Here is a 17,290-nt window from a genome sequence, read left to right on the forward strand (position 1 = left end):
CAGTGTGCCTCTGGGCAAATCATGTAATTTCTCCGGGTCTCAGTTTCTTTAACTGGAAAAGGCGAAGAGCATCAAAGAAGCATTCTCACTGTAAGAAGGTGCTTATGCTTTTTGATTTTGGGTTTAAAACATTTCCGTGTACCAGACCTACCTCCTACATCGACCGTGTGAGCTTTGACAGCTCATCGTCATTACCTTGAATTATTATAAATAGAACTTAAAAAGTATGCTTCATGTGACCTGATGTTAGAATTCGTATGACCAAAATTACACACAAACACATAGACTCTGGTCTTTGTTTTTCCGTTGTTGTTATCGTTGTTTTTCTTTTCATTCATTCACTCTTTTCTTCATTCAACAAATCATGACAGTTCTCACGGGGCATCAGGCTTTAAAACAGCCAGGTTGGAGCTCACTGCTGTTAAGAAAAGGAAGTGCTGGGGACTCCCCTGGTGGTGCAGTGGTTAAGACTCCGCACTCCCAATGCAGGGGGCTCAGGTTTGATCCTTGGTCAGGGAACTAGATCCCACATGCATGACGCACCTAAGAGTTCTCATGCCGCAACTAAGGAGCCCGCCTGCTGCAACTAAGACCTGGTGCAACCAAATAAATCAATAAATATTAGGAAAAAAAGGAAGTGCTGGAGAGCCTTAGGTATCAAATAAAAAGAACAAAGAATTAGGAATGAGATGGAATTAACACAATAAGCATAAAATGCAAACATAAAATATTTCAATGTTTTCTGATTATAAAAGATGTCTGTGTCAACTCTTAACTGGAAAATATTCAATATTATTCGATTTTCTGCTGGTAGTAGTTCTGACCTTATGTCGTGTAACTTCTGAGTTATAGCAATTATATTAGCCTGAGCTTAAGAAGAAAGGTAAAAAGCACAAAACAAAACAAAGTATAATGAGAAATACGTTCATAAATGAAATAGGAGTATTACAGAGGCCATGTTATGTAACTGATTAGAACCAATAATACTTAATACACACCAAACGGGAAGGATTCAACGATACAACTAAAATCAACCTTGTAATCTTTAGCAGTGCCTTTCAGGGCAGCAGCTACTAGAATTCTCTAGTTACAGAAAAGAAAAGGATAGCTATGTTTCTACCATTATCTGGTATTGTTTCCAGAAAGGTTTATGCTGTCTTTTGGTTTTATATGCTCTGTATCCTTATGTGGAGAGATGAAAGCCATCTTTTTAAAGAGAGTGCAAGGGATGGTCTTCTGTTATTGGCTGTATGTAAAGTAATTTTAACCTGGTGAGCTGGCAACCTTTGTGTTTCAAAATTCACTCCTCTGGGCTTGGAAGCCCTTCCTAAATTATAAGGACTGAAGACAGTGTAAGAATCTTCATGGGAGACAGTGTGAAGACACAGACCTAGGGGAGGCTACAGCTTGGGGACCTCTTGGATTTGCAAGCAAATTTAGAAATAAAGAATTTCTTAAGAACTTTGAAAAATATTCCAATGGAAGGTCATGCTTTGAAACAGAGAGAAGCTGGAGTCTTCTGCTAGCTGCTGATATAAGGCAGAAAAAGTGCAGAGAACGAAGGTTGGCATGTCCTAAATCTCAAACCACATTCCAGTTTGCCTAGTTGAAAACCAGAGTGGAATAAGCTGAATTAATGTGGGGGTTGTATCCACTTTAGGAACTGGCTAGTGAATCTGCTTCACTCATGGGACAAGTCAGGGCCAAGGCTGGAACTCAGAGGAGCCCCGTGTACAGGGTCCTGCATGCAGTAGACCATCTGGACATGCAGATACCTCCCCTCCAAGGTTCCTCGGAACTTGACTTCTGATGTGGTATTAGACCAAGTCCTAGAAGAGGTGCCAGGTATACCATCTGAGTATGCAGATGTATGTAGTAGTGGGGAAATGTATACCACATGAACGAGTGGTGATACATCCTGTAATGTAGAGAAATGTCAAATCACTATATTGTGCACCTGGAATTAACAGTGTTGTAGGTCAATTACATTTCCATTAAAAACTAGCATATGAATGACCCATGTTTGGTTGGTGAGTAGTTTATGTCAGTGCAAGCACTGTAAATTGTAACGCAGGACAAATGCCTGTACACAAAGTGGCAGATGGCGGCATCACTGACTATAGAGGACAATTTATTAACCGGGTTGTGACTACAAGCATCTTGTAAGTTAGAACCTGTCTGTTTGGGAAATAGCTGATAAATGAAAGAGCTTACATTCATTTGTTTTCAACAAATATTCACTGAGTACCAAATTTATGTAAGAGTGATGATAAAACTCCTATTATAAAGATGAAGAAGTGGTTTTATTCCCTTATAAATTACTTAGATGAATGAACATGCCTTCTATGACGTCACACATCGTTTGAATTGGATTTTGTTGAGGAAAGAACATGGTTGAAACAGAAGAAGCAGCTTGTGAGAACCACTGTCACACTGCCCTGGAGGTTCGAGGACAGCTGGATGGCAGAGAGGAATGGGCGTGGAGGGGCAGACCTTAGCCCATCGTGGAGGGGAAGCAGAGACAGGAGAAGGAGGCGCCGTTAGATGTTTGTGAGCAGAGAGCGGGCAAGACCAGAGGTATACTCAAACTGAATCTGGGAAAGTTGTCTCTCAAGCTGCATTGCTCCAGTTCGTTCAAGTTGATAAATCTGGAGGGAAGAGGGGTAAATATGTTCCACGTGTTCCCAGGCTGAAGTAGACATAAGTGTTTTTGGACCCTTCAGCTGGTGAATGCACATCTGAACAAGACTCCCCCACTAACATGACAGAAGATGATAGAGAAAAGTCAGACATTCCGTTTTTCATGTGAAAGATCATGCTATCTGTATGTATTAGCCATGATCGAATTCCCTTTCTTAGGCCCTTGGAAGTTGGGAAGGTGTTTCAGTAGTAAGATTTACTCTGTCTCTCTGCATCCATGTTTTCGAGGTATTAAAGCTGAACCCACTGTTACACCCTTAGAACCTGGCCCGAGACCCCTTGATGAGGAAATGATGTGTTTATTTACAAACGGGCAGACAATATGGCTGGAGAAGCCACTCATATAGACCACATTATCTTCCTAGGAAATTACAAAACTATATCAAACCATATAAAAGTCAACCCTAATATCCCAACTGAGTATAGGATGGATTAGAAAGGAGAGAGAAGAGGGATGACAAAGCCAATGGGTTTATTGTACTAGTTCTAGAGAAAATTAGCAGGAGCCTAAGCTAAGTTGGTGGCAGAGAGGACGGAGAAGCAGAGTTCTCTCATAAAGGTACAAGAAAGGGAAACTGAGGGGGAGAGGCTAAAAGATGGCTGAAGTTTCGCATTAATAGGGGAGACCGATGAGGAAGGCTTCAGTTGGCAGTGAGGTCAGTTAGATGCGCTGGTTCGGAAGTGGTGAGAGGCCATCTGACTTGAGACTGGGGCGAATAGGGGAACTAGAATTCAGGGAGAGGTTGGGCGGCCGACAGAAATTCGGGAAAAATCTGCAAAGAGAAATTTGAAGACCCGGAGGAAAATGCCGATTTCATATGGATATGGAATTTTACCAATTTTTGAAAATATTAAATATTTAACAACAAAACCTAAATTGTATTATTCCTTGAGTGGTAAAACTGACCTGGCTTCTCATTTCTTTTAGTTTTTGTTTCTGGAGGCTCCTCATCTCATGCTGGGACCCCTTGCAAAGTCTTGGGGCAAACACTTTGTTCAGTGCTCCAGAGACCAACTCAACTCAACTCCCTTCTGCTTTGTCAGCCTCCACGTACTGAGCAGGAACTCCTTATTCCTGCATCTATTCCAGCTGGAGCTGCACCAAAATGACACAAATGAACCTATTTACAAGCAGAAATAGCCTCACAGACATAGAAAACAAACGGTGGTTACCAAGGGGGAAGGCGGGGGATAAATTAGGAGTTTGGGATTAACATATACACACCACTGTGTGTAAAATAGGTAAGCAACAAGGACCTCCTGTATAGCACAGGGAACTATATTCAATACCTTGTAATATTGGAAGATATACAAGATATTCTACAATGGAAAAGAATCGAACAAAAGAATATATATATAAAATGGAATCATTTTGCTGTACACCGAAACTAACACAACATTGTAAATCAACTATATATTTCAATAAAAGTTTAAAAAAATTAGAAAAAAAAAGACCCATAGGCTGAGAGAGCTTGAGGAGAAGCTTGAAGTTGCAAATGGGCTGACTTGGCCTCTTTCCCTTCTGCTTCATCCTACCTTGAACACGGACACTGCACCGGAGCCAGGACTGCAGTCCTGTTACAATGAGGCAGGAGGGAAAGGATGGGGGAATTTCAGAGGCAATCACCCTGATGGAGCTGAGCCTCTAAACCCATGCCAGCAGCCTTCTACTCCAGTTTTCCCGCTATGTGAGCAAAGTAAATCCCTGTCTGTGTAAGCCAGCCTAAGTCAGCGTTGCTATTCCTTCTAGCCAAGTCCATTCCTAATTGATGTACTCTACCTCGGCTTTGGGGGGATTCCCCAAAGGGTGTGCTTGGGTTTCCTACTGCTGTGTAAGAAGCCACCTCAAAGCCTAGAGGCTTAAACAGCAACAACACCGTTTATTTTGCTCACAAATCTGTAATTTGGACAAGGCTCAGTGGGGATGGTTTGTTTCTGTTCCAAGTGGCGTCAGGTGGAGGGGCTCAATGGGAGACTGGAGAATGCATTTCAAGATGGTTCACTCATGTAACTATTGGTTGGTCTTGCTTGTTGGTCTTGGTCTTGGCTGCTGTTTGGGCAAACATTGGGTTTGGAACCAGAGGCCGCTGTTCCCCCACCCTGTGAGCCTCTCTGCAGCTGCCTGGGCTTCCTTACAACATGGTGGCTAGACTCCAAGAGTGAGTGTAGCGAGAGAACAAGGTGCACGTGTGTGGGATTTTTATGACCTAGCCTTAGATGTCATGTAGTATCACTTCAACCACACCCTATTGGTTGAGGCGGTCACACACGCTGGTCCAGGTTCAAGGGGAGTAGACATAAATACCATCTCTTAATGGGGGTGTAACGAGAGCTTAGAGCGTGAGAGACAAGAGATATTGCTGCAGCCATCTTTGGAAAATGCAATCTGCTGGAAGGTGTCTTACAACATCAGAGGGCCGTTGCTTATTGTTACTTTTATGGTCACAGTCTAGAGATTCATCTTTGGCTATTTATACTATAGAAAAGAGAAATAGGTCAATATCAGAGTATTGATTTATTGCAAAAATCCTGCCAAAGTTTTTGAATAAGAGAAGTCACAATGACCTCAGAGACCCCCCGCCTTTTCTCTGAGGTATTTTTTTTTAATTGAAGCATACTTGATGTCTAATAGTACATAAGTTACAGGTGTACAGTATAGTGACTCACAATTTTTAAGGTTATACTCCATTTATAGTTATTATAAAATGTTGGCTATACTCCCAGTTTTGTACAATATATCCTTGTAGCTTATCTTATACCTAATAATTTTTGTCTCTTAATCCCCTCCCGCATCATGCCCCTCGCCCCTTCCCTCTCCCTACCGGTAACCACTAGTTTGTCCTCTGCGTCTGTGAGTCTGCTTTTTTGTTGTTGTTTATTTTTAGATTCCACATATAAGTGATGTCATACTTATATGTGTCTGTGTCTTTGTCTGACTTATTTCACTTAGCATAATGCCCTCCAGCTTCATCCATGTTCATCCAAGTTGCTGCAAATGGCATAATTTCATTCTTTTTTATAGCTGAGTAGTATTCCATTGTGTGTGTGTGTGTGTGTGTGTGTGTGTGTATATATATATATATATATATATATATATATATATATATACCACAGCTTCTTTAGTCATTCCTCTGTTTCTGTGAAAGTATTAACTGGGCATCCCAAGACTTGTCTTGGTGATGAAATGCAGTCTATAGAGTCAGAGCTGGATCATATTCAGTTAAAGGTTATAGTTGGGCTAGAGCGGTGCAGGCGGCAGGTACCTGCCCCCAGCCAGGTAAGAAAACTCCACTGAGAGGGCGAGAATTGGGTGGGGTGTGCGTGCGTGTGTGTGTGCGTGTGTGTGTGCGTGTGTATGCGTGTGTGTGTGCGTGCGTGTATGTGTGTTGGGGGTTCTTTGGTGAGTAGGAAGGTTGGAATATAGCACAGGGCCATCTCATAGGAGAGTAAAAGTAATACCCTTTGGTCCCAGAAAGAGCCACACTTACCATTAAATAGTTCTCTTTAAGATAAAAATCCCTTTGTGCAGTTTGTCTAGTTACATCAGAAAATATAAAAGCATACTATGCCGGTCAGTAACCAGTCTGATCTGAGACCCACCCCTGCCCTTGCCCTGCTCTGCTGTACGTAGAACTGCATTTCCACGGAACTGCATTTCCACGACTCTCCTGCCTGTTGGGGGCCTGTAAGAGATGAGAAGGTGAGAGAAAGGAAGAGCTAGGATATTTCTCCGCCCCGCTCTGCTTCTTCTGCCGTCTTCTGCGGGGTCTGTGTCTCCCTGCGTGGTAGGCACCTTCTGCCATGGCCCCTGAGGACCCCACCCTCCTCGTATCCATGCTCCTGTATGATCCCTTCCCCTTGAGTGTGAGCTGGACATTTCTAATGAACAGAGCGTGGCAAGAATGACAGGATGTCACGTCCAAGATTAGGAGAAAATAAAAGACTGACTTCTGTCTTGTTCACACCTGTTTGCTCTGATGAAGCCAGCTGCCACGTTGTGAGTTGCCCTGTGTGGCAAGAAACTGACGGAAACCTGTGGGCAATAGCGCAGGAAGAGCTGAGCGCTGCCAACAGTCACTTACATCAGGTCTTCAGATGCTGGTAGTCCTGGCCAATACCTAGGTGACAGCCTCGAGGGGTCACAGCCTGGGGACCCCACTATGGCCAGGCCTGGATTCCTCATCCACGGGAACTGTGAGATAATACATGTACTTTTAAGCCGTAATGTTTGGGGTGAGTATTTCAAGTTCCCACCAGCAGCTTCTTCCTCTGTTATCGGCAGATCGGACAGGGCCTGGGCTCTGGTGGCTTTACCCATTGTCACTCCTGCCCTGGGGACAGGTGTCTGCTCTTGCTAATTGCTATGTTGTCTCCCTGTCTTCTGTTTAGGTTTTCAGGTCCCTTATCTCCTGTATAATGTCCCACCCCGAATAGTTTTTGTTTTTCTAGGTGAATCCTGACTGAAGAGGTTACAGCTCACGAATGTGGTGAAATGCCTCTCTTTTGCATCCATGAGGCTTTATCTATTTCCATAAAAGTCAGAGGCTTGAAGGTGCTGGGCCAGGGTTTGTATCCCAGTAGGAGTGAGTCCCATGGTATACAGCACCAGAAGCAGGTAGGTAGTGGCAGAGAAGGGAGTACACTTTCATACCTAATTTTGTAATATTTTTCTTAAAGGGAGCACCCACATTTATTTAAGCTTCTTTTCCCATAAACCTGTGTCTGTCCTCCTGGTTCAAACACATTGGATACCCAAACCGTTGAAGGCCTAAAAAATCTATTTAATCCAATTAAAACAGCACTTTAATTAGAAAAAAAATCTAGAATAAATATTTTACTGTCTCTTGCCGAAAGCTTTGGCTCTTTTTTATTTTCCTCTTTTCCCCATTTGAGTTGGTCTTGAAAAGAAGCACATCACAACATAAAGATCAACAGGATTAACTTTTGTTGCAGGGGATAAACTCATAAAGTTAGGCATTTTCTTTGGATGACCAAACTTATAGCCTGTTGCTCAGAGGAGCAGGTCCACAAATCTTTTCTTACTTGTCACGTAGCAGGTCTGATTCCTAGTTAAAATCTTTGACCTTTAGGAAGAGGTTGGTAACTAATGAAAGAAGAATGAGTGAGAGTCAGTACTGCTCCCTGGGGAAACGTAGAAGTCATTCTAGAAGAAACTTCCATGTGACAATCACTTTATTAGTGACAGACAAGGCTGGGAGATACTATCTGCTGAGTCCAATACTTTGAAAGAGAAGATTCCTGCTCAGGCACAGGTGAGTGAGAGATTAACACCAATCAGTGCTGATGAAAAAATAATAATGAAAAGACGCACAGCTACCACGTCAAAATTCTTTAAGAAAAAATAATATTTTAAAGTACTTTTAAAAACGACAACAATAAAATAACGACAGTAAAGGTTCTTGTTGTCTTGGATTGATTCCTAGAGAGACCAGGAAACATTTGTAGTTTTCTTTTAGACTTTCAGATTCTGTGAGCCGACTCCACGGCTCAGAAATGATTTCCACTCCACTTAGTGGATCTTTAAAAGGAAATAAAAATGATTACATATTCTAGCTGTAACTGCTTTAGTTTGTAGAAAATAGCAAGTCTAAAGGAGGCCAACCCAACTCTTTTGAATCATTGGTTTTTAGAAACGTCCTGCCTTGAATATGCCTTTAGCAGAGCAAATGCAGAAACACAACCGATTGTATTTAGAAAGTGGCATTGTGTTGAAGAATCAGAAATATTCCTCTTCTGTCCCCGAGCAGAAACCTCTCAGAGTACAGTAGCTTCTGCTAAGCTTGAAGGATTGCATACGCCCCATCCCTTCCTTACATATTCTTACAAGGTAAGAGCCAGGAGGAATCTTAGACATTATTAATTCCCACTCCGTCACTGACAGCCAAACAAACTGAGGTGCTCAGTGATGGAGTGAAATCCCTAAATCTCATAGTTAGTCTGTGGCAGAGCCAGGCTAGACCTCAGACCTCCTGGCTCCAAGTTCAATGGGAGAAGAAAGATCATTGCCTGCAAATATAGCACTTACAGGCAAGGTTGCCTCAGTACCTGTATCTTCCCTTAGAGGCAAATTCAGGACTCTACATAGGAGAGTTTCAGTTGTCACATTTGGGTAGTAGGACCTGTCTTACTTGAATGACAGAAGTTCTGTCACAAAGAGAATAATCATGGGAGTGAAAATGGTCACAGGTGAATCATTGGGTTGCAACAGAGATGAATAATACCGTCATATTCTCTGAACAGTTCCCAAGCTGGAAGCCAGATTGCAGTCTCTTTCCTTGATGTGTTTATTGCCCTTTTAATTAGCCTTATTTATTTTCCTGCTTATAAACGGGATAAACTTTAAGAGCAGCTACAAAAAGGAACACGGTATCATGTTCTATGTCTTGTTTCCTTTAGAAAGAGCCAAAAAGGGTTAGTTAGCCAAGTTTTAGGTACTGAAGGATGATGCAACAGCAGGTTAAAGTTCAGTTAAGTACACAATAGTCGAACCTACACATGGCAATAGAGATAAAATCTATATTCTCTCAAACTAAAATGGAATATCCCTATAAAGTTCAATATCTCTGTTAGTACAAATCCTGACTGAAAATGTCAAGAACAAGAGGTTATGCTAAGGTTGTTATTTTTTATTAAAAAAATACTCATTCAGATTGAAATCACTGAATGGATCATATGGTATTTAAGAATTTAAGGAATGGGGCTTCCCTGGCGGCACAGTGGTTGGGAGTCCGCCTGCCGACGCAGGGGACGCGGGTTCGTGCCCCGGTCCGGGAGGATCCCGCGTGCCGCGGAGCGGCTGGGCCCGTGAGCCGTGGCCGCTGGGCCTGCGCGTCCGGAGCCTGTGCTCCGTAACGGGAGAGGCCACGACAGTGAGAGGGCCACGTACCGCAAAAAAAAAAAAAAAAAGAATTTAAGGAGTATTAAAAATTATGGCCATGCCACACGGATGGGTATATACAGGACTCGGAGACTTAGACTTTTACATTTCCTCATATCTGTCAATTAAATTTGATTTTTTTGCTTACCTTCCCAGCCAGAATGTAAAAATGGATGAAATGATAATACAAAAAGAGGTAACCTTAGCAAAGCAATAATTTCAGATAAAAAGACCAGCTTAAAATCTTTAGGGAGTAAATGTCAATTCAGATCCAGGAGATTTCATCTTAAAGAGTAAAAGAATTCTTTTCACATTATCTCTAAACTGGAAAATATTTCCCTGGATTTTGTTCAAACATAACCTTGATATATTATAACCTTGAGTAGAAGCCAGTAACAAAGTTAAAATACAGGGAACTATTGCCTTGACCAGAGTTAAGGAGTGAATAGGTGAAAATCAGAGAAAAGTGATAGCTAAAAAGGAACTGGGAAAGGCATCTTAATCCAAAACAGGCTTCTTCCGCACCTGGTTAAGTATTTGGCATTTTGGGGGGCTGACTTTCACATCGTGTCTCTTCCTGACTGCTGGAGTGCATTCAAATCCTAGAAACTATCCTACTTGTTAATAAATTACTAATCTACTTATTTTCTCTTCCATAGTGACTGAGCTGTAGCTGATTTATCTTTGGAACCACCGTGCCTAACACAATGCTTGGCACACAACGGCACACAAAGACTGTTTGATGGATATTGAGGTGGGTGGATGAATGGAAAAACATGAATGAATAGGCATGTATTCTAGGGTCGTTTTGTTTTTTAATATCCTTGTCATGTGCCCTATCCTCTTTCGGGGTTTTACAGCCCCAAACTAGATATGAACCAGTTTCACCTGTGAGATGGACCTGTGGTGTAGCACCACTACCCCCAGGACGGTGCTCAGCATACGGTAAGAGCTCAATACATACTGACTTGATAAGTGCCCACGCTAAAGGGAGAGTCTCTGACCTCCAAATAGCAAGTAAGAAACCAAAAGCATTGATATTTCTTTACAGGAAAGAGGGAAAACAGATTGTTTGGAATGAATGATCTCAGTGCTTTAACTATATGTTTACAATCGATACAGATGCACTTTCCTCTTTGGTGTCTTCCACTGGTACACGGTGACACCCCCCGCCTCACCGGATCCGCTCTTTATAACCATGAATTGGGCGTAAAGTGCAAGCAAATTTGATTTTATTGTTCCCCATGAATACCAGTCAATTTTCCAAGTGGGAATACTAAAGATGATAATTGTATGTTGTCTAATCTTGTCGGGATGGGTCCCCTCTAGTGGCTTCCCACTGGTAAACCACTGAAAGCATGAAAGGATCAGAACAAGAGCAAATGAAATGTAATGTGGTCTATTCTTTGAGCTAATGTGAGCCTCCTGTTTGAAGGGTATCACTAATGTGTGTACAGACATATGGAAAGGAATAGACAGAGGTATCATTTTTTTCCTCTAGGGCAGGCTTTACTCAGGAAGTATACTGAGTAATAGCCAATGGAATGCATGATAATAAATGATCAGATCGCACATTTGGAGCACTTGACTGACTATCTTGACTGTTAGATGTTGTATGATGCCCTCGCTGGTGCCGCAAGTCTTGAGGAGTCCCTTCCGTTCCCTTCCTGGGGAACACAGGCTACCAGAGCTGGTCCCTGGTGGGTAATTACCAGGCAATCAGAAACTGTCTTGAACAACACATTAACGTAAAAAAATCTTGTCTGAGACTTTGTTGCTTTGTGCTTTATCTCATATAACTTGTCTTATGGGAAGAAGCAATCATCGTCTATTATTGATGACTTGTGTTATTGCATGGAGAAGAAAAGTGAATAATGAACCTAATAGGAACCCTAGCGCAATTGCTTTTTGTTAGAATAGAGTTGGAGAGAGCACTTTATCATAATTATTCGCCCACATATACCTTCTACACTCACTCTTGACACCCTTCTCCTCTAATTTCCTATGGGAAACAGCCGGGTAGATAATGGAGAGAAAAGATATAATGAAGAAACGACCATGTTTAAAACATAAGAAGATACTGAAAACATTGGCATTCTGGCCCTATGTACTTAAGAGACAGAAGCCCATCTTCAGACATACCTTGTTTTATCACGCTTCGCTTTATTGTACGTCTCAAATATTGCGTTTTTGACAAACTGAAGGTTTGTGGCAGCTCTGCATCTAGCAATTCTATCAGCACCATTTTTCCAACAGCATTTGCTCACTTTGTGGTTCTGTGTCACATTTTGGTAATTATTGCACTATTTCAAACGTTTTCATTATTATTCTACTTGTTATCGTGACCTGTGATCTTTGATGTTGCTACTATGATTTGCTGAAGGCTCAGATGATGGTTAGCAATTTTTAGCAGCAAAGTATTTTTTAATTAAGGTCTGTACCTTGTTTCTTTTAGACACAATGCTACTGCACACTTTATAATAGAGTACCGTAGAGTGTAAACGTGATTTTTATATAAGGTAACTGGGAAACAAAAAAGGTCATGTGACTTGCTTTATCGGGTTATTTGGTTTATTGCCATGGTCTGGAATGGAAGCCACAGTGCCACAAAGGTAGGCCTGTACAGTTTCCAGGTTTTACACCCTTAGAGGGGCAAAAACCTATGAGTCCTGACTCCCTCTGTATTATATTCTCGAAATAATACCATACACCCATAGCATTCCTCAAAGCTCCTTGAACAGTGGCCAAGTTACAAGACAGATTTATCTCCATCTCTAATCAAATGCGGTTAGAGAGACAAGACATAGATTGTCCCTATTACAATAATAACAAGGAGTTCGAGATAATATCTATAAAACCCAGTGACACATACACTCAGTTTGGACGTGACCGAAGATTCCCTGGTCTGGGTTCAGGTATGGAAGGGACCATATTCAGTGTAATCATTGGTCTTTCATTGGCCTTTCTGCTAATACAGAACACCACCTCTGTACAAAATCATGGGCCGGCTCACAGGTTTCTGGGCATCTTCAGGGCTGAGTCTCAAGTACACATGACTGATTCTTTCCTGTATCTTCCACCAGGTGTATTGTGGCTTCTGGGTCACTGCAGCTGGTAAGAGCTGCAGCTTCCTTTACTGGGTAAAGCCACACAGCTAGACACCACCAACTCCATGGGCTTTTTTTGTCCTCTCCTTCCTGGCCCTAGTCCCTGACACCCTGCTGCTGCTTCTGCAGGGCATTGCTTCAGATGTGCCAGTGCTGTTTGTTTGGGAGGTCAGGGCTGTTCGGGAGGTCAGGGCTGAATCTAGGCACAAGCCCACTATGTAGGGTCACACTGTAATAGAAGAAGACAAATGCAACTTGCTTGTGCCCTAGTGCCACGCTGGATTTCAAATGATAATTTTAAAGTGTAACCCTATTCTTCCCTAGAATGTGGCTATGGGTACATGGAGGCTGGTTCCAAGATAAATTGATATGAGTGATAGACATCATTTTGCCCTAAGAATCACACCTCCCCTTCAACTCTGAGATTCTGTAAGTGGCCAAATATGTCCTTTTCCCTTGGATGACTTGGTTCCCAGGAGGCACGTTCGAACCCCTGGTAAGGCAACAAATCACCCCTGGGCCCATTTTCCCCAGATGCACCAGCAGAGGACTGTCTGGGGTTCAGGTTGGGATCTTTGGCAACAGCGACTGGGAATTCAGATGTAGATCAGGCTGTGACAGAGTATTTCATAGAGGAGGTGATCGAGGCCCTAGAAACTTCCTGCACTCACAGAGTTTCCATTCTAGTGGGGAAGACAAGGGCCACACACACAAGGAAGCAGGGCAGGTTTGTGATGGGCCAGCTCGGGATGCCACGAGAAGACAGCGGTGACGTAACTTAGTGCAGGGTCGAGGAGGGTCCCCCCGAGGCAGTGCTTTTTGAGACCCTAAGGATGGATAGGATTTAGCCAGACAAAGGCGGGGAGAGAGGGGAGCTGGTGGCAGAGAGAAAAGTCGGCTGGGGGCTCCGAGGTCAGGTGTGAGAAGCAGAATGAACTGAAAGGTGCTTGGTAGAGAGCAAGGTGGGAGGTTGCAGAGGGCAGGGGGCCAGACCAAGGAGTTAAGGTTTTATTTTATTTTTTAAATTAAAAAAAAGTATTGGAATATAGTTGATGAACAACGTTGTGTTAGTTTCACCTGTACAGCAAAGTGATTGAGTTTTACATATATATATATGTCTATTGTCTTTTAAATTTTTTTACTTGCGAGGAGTTAAGGTTTTATCTGGAGGGCAATAGGAAGACTCTGAAGTTATTTTTTTTAATTTTTATTTTATACTGGGGCATAGTTGGTGAACAATGTTGTGTTCGTTTCAGGTGTACAGCAAAGTGATTCAGTTATACATATACATGTATCTGTTCTTTATCAAATTCTTTTCCCATGTAGCTTATTACAGAATGTTGAGCAGAGTTCCCTGGGCTCTACAGTAGGTCCTTGTTGGTTATCTATGTGAAATTCAGCAGTGTGTATGAAGCAGGGAGGGGAGTGATTTGACTCATGTGGGTGAAAGACTGCTGTGGGGCAGATGGATGGGAGATAACCAGACGGGAGACAGGAAGACAGATGGCTTACGAGGTTGTTGCTATTGTCTTGGCAAGATATGATGGTGCGTTAGGACAGGAGAGGCACATATATGCAGGAGAGACCCGGGGCGGGGGGAGTTGAAGGCCGGGTCATTGACTAGATGAGTGGACGAGAGAGGAGGAGTTCTGGAGAAGCCCCAGGTTTCTGACATGAGAAATACATGGGTAGAGATGGCATTACTGAAATAGAGATCACAGGAAAAGAAGGGATTGGGGAGCTCATAGGATGGTGAAATTTGGGGGTATATTTTGTTTGCGGCATATTGAGTTGCAGCTACCTTTGAGGCATATAGGTAGAGGTAGACTCAGCCCTGAGGTTCAGGGTGAAGAGTGTGAAGAGGGTGACTGTAGACACCGGACGGATGGGATTTCCTAGGGAAAGAGGAAGCGTAGGCGGTAACCCCATGGAGCACCAAGTGTGAAGTGGTAGAGGAGAACAGGAGCTTCAGAGGGTGTGGGCAGAGAGGGAGCAGGGGTTCCAGGAGAAGGCAGCACGTGGGGCAAAGGGAAATGGGTGAGAAAACATTACCAAGAGGTCCAGGAAGCTTGTGTGGGGGCCAGATTGTGGAAGGTCTGAATGTTAGGAAGGGGAGGGGAATTTGGACAGTATCCGGTAGGCCCCAGGTAGCTCAGGAAGGACTTTGAGCCGGAACCTGTACATGTAAAGTACTGTATATCCAGTGATTTGGAAGCTGAGGGGCAGAAAACAAAGAGCTCATTTAGCAGAGTTGTCTATCCTTGGGGAGAAAAGCATCTGGGGGAGGGAGTTACACTGGGGGAGGGGTGACAAAGGAGACTGGTGTGAGCGACCTTTGGGGAAACCAGAGTACTTCCGTGTTGCATCACGGAGGGCAGAGAAAGAGACACCCTGCTGTGTCCGCTGTTTAGCAGAGTGACAGCACTGTGGTCACAGAGGTCAAGGTTGACAAGAGGAGCCAGCCTTTGGGGAAACCGGTAGATTTGGCTTTAGGTGTGTGGAGATGTAGTCAGTATTGCAAAATACTGATGGAGGTTTTTTGAAGGCAAATGAAAATGGCGTTGCTACAGGCTCTCTGCTCCATCACATCTCTGCCTTTCCAGAAAGAAGGGAGTAAACTTTCTCGGTAGTCAAAGTTCATTTTTGCAACCTCTGCACCTGCATTTACAATTCCTGGAAACACTGGATTTAGGAATACTATGGTGTTTTGATTTCGTTTTATCATCCTTTTGGCCTTACTTTTCAATCTTAACATGTGGGCTTATTCTCTCCGTATCAAAAACTGAATGTTCTGAATTTGTGGAAGGAATTTACATGGTTTATTCTTGGCCACTCTTCTCATATCTCTCTCTCGTTGTCTCCTCGCCCATTGTTCCTTTACGTTCCTGTCTCTCTCCCTTTATTCTCTCTTAGCTTAGGTCTCCCCCAAGAATGCTCAAGTGCAACTATTCTCGGCCTAAATGCCACAGACAACCAAATGTCAGAACGAGGAAGCACAGCCTTGCTAATCCCCCTAGGAACTGGAAAGCAGAAACTCTCTGGTCTTGATCAGACATTTGGAATCCACCTCTATTTCTCCCTTGTAACTCCTAACAGTTTCTAAGAAACACCTGTCCTCTTATATGATTTAAATGTCGTCTTATAAACATCTGTCTCTTAATATTCTGACAGTTTTCCTTTATGGGAGAGCAAGCACCTCCTCAGAAGTGAGTCTTATTTACCACTATAACCCTGGTACAGCTCTGGAGCCCGGCCCCCAGCTGTTGAATGAATAAAGGGATGATTAAGTGTGGCAGAAGGGTCCGTCTGCCTTTTTATCTTCTCCCTAGGCTTTCAGCTTTTTCTAACTTTTTCTTTAAACCAGGGGTAAGTTGTCGCATCAACACAATAGAAAGATTTGGAGAGTCATCACCAGGTACTACAAAATGTCTTGCACATTGAGGGTGCTTAGAGTTTAACAACTAAAAATGTTATAGGAGACAAGAAAGCAAGGGTTTGCCAAACTGTTGGCAGCTCTAAATTCATAACCAATATGGAAAAGAAACCATATGTCAAGGGTAAATATATATGCATATATGTGTGTGTATATATGCTTTTTCTGTATTCATTTCTTTAGAATTATTTCCTATCAGAGTATGTGTGGTGTTTTTGGTGTTATTATTGGTAGATGCCATCTAGTGGTGTAGAATAGCATCTGTTCTTAGAGCCATTCAACTTCTAAGTTCTTATCATTATTATTATTACTCTGTTATTTCTTAAAAGTAGAACCAAAAACACTGTTTAAAGAATACTGTAAGTCCCAAGTAGGAATAAAATTTGGAGGATTAAGATATAAACTTTAGGGGGCTTCCCTAGTGGCGCCGTGGTTAAGAATCTGCCTGCCAATGCAGGGGACACGGGTTCAAGCCCCGGTCCGGGAAGATCCCGCGGAGCAACTAAGCCACGTGCCACAGCTACTGAGCCTGTGCTCTAGAGCCCGCGAGCCACAACTACTGAGCCCACGTGCCTAGAGCCCGTGCTCCGCAACAAGAGAAGCCACCGCAATGAGAAGCCCATGCACTGCAATGAAGAGTAGCCCCCGCTCGCTGCAACTAGAGGAAAGCCCACACAGCAATGAAGACCCAATGCAGCCAAAAATAAATATGAACAAATAAATTTATATTTTTAAAAAAGATATAAACTTTAAGTCTCCTATGGCAGAAAATTGAAAAACAAGTACAGGACTTTATCTCTCAGCGTAATCCATCCACCCGCTCTTTTACTCATTCATCAGATATTTATCAAGCCCCTACCCTGTGCTAGGTTTGGTGTGAGGGACTTGAAATAAAATCCCAGTGCCTACCTTGAATGGTAAGAGGAAATGGTAAACGTTGGTGGCCCACTGTGTTTTTGGCACTCATGCTATGCCAGGCTCTGTGCCACACACTTCGTACCCCAACCTAAATCATCTGGAATCATCACCACAGCCCTCTGAGGTATGATTGTCCCCGTTTTTCAGATGAGGAAAATGGAACTTGGACATATAACTTGTCTATAGTCCTGTATCTAAGAAGCATGCAAACCAGTTCAGAGCCAGGGTCTGACA

At 42.9% G+C, this 17,290-nt stretch overlaps 1 protein-coding gene across 5 annotated transcripts in view; it reads left to right on the forward strand.

The window, feature by feature from the left end:
- Positions 1-5,998: 5,998 nt before the first annotated feature.
- The window catches only part of SIPA1L2 (signal induced proliferation associated 1 like 2), a 235,693-nt gene continuing 224,401 nt past the window's right edge, over positions 5,999-17,290 (forward strand). For 4 of the 5 annotated variants that reach the window (XM_033841437.2, XM_033841438.2, XM_033841439.2 and 1 more), the window contains exons 1-3: positions 5,999-7,315; positions 10,258-10,352; positions 10,459-10,543. The gene's annotated coding sequence lies outside the window, so the exon portion shown is untranslated. The remainder of the gene's footprint in view (positions 7,316-10,257; positions 10,353-10,458; positions 10,544-17,290) is intronic. The other variant, XM_033841442.2, reaches the window with a different exon arrangement.

This window comes from Tursiops truncatus, chromosome 16, assembly GCF_011762595.2.
Source record: "Tursiops truncatus isolate mTurTru1 chromosome 16, mTurTru1.mat.Y, whole genome shotgun sequence".
In the NCBI taxonomy this organism is placed as follows: domain Eukaryota; kingdom Metazoa; phylum Chordata; class Mammalia; order Artiodactyla; family Delphinidae; genus Tursiops; species Tursiops truncatus.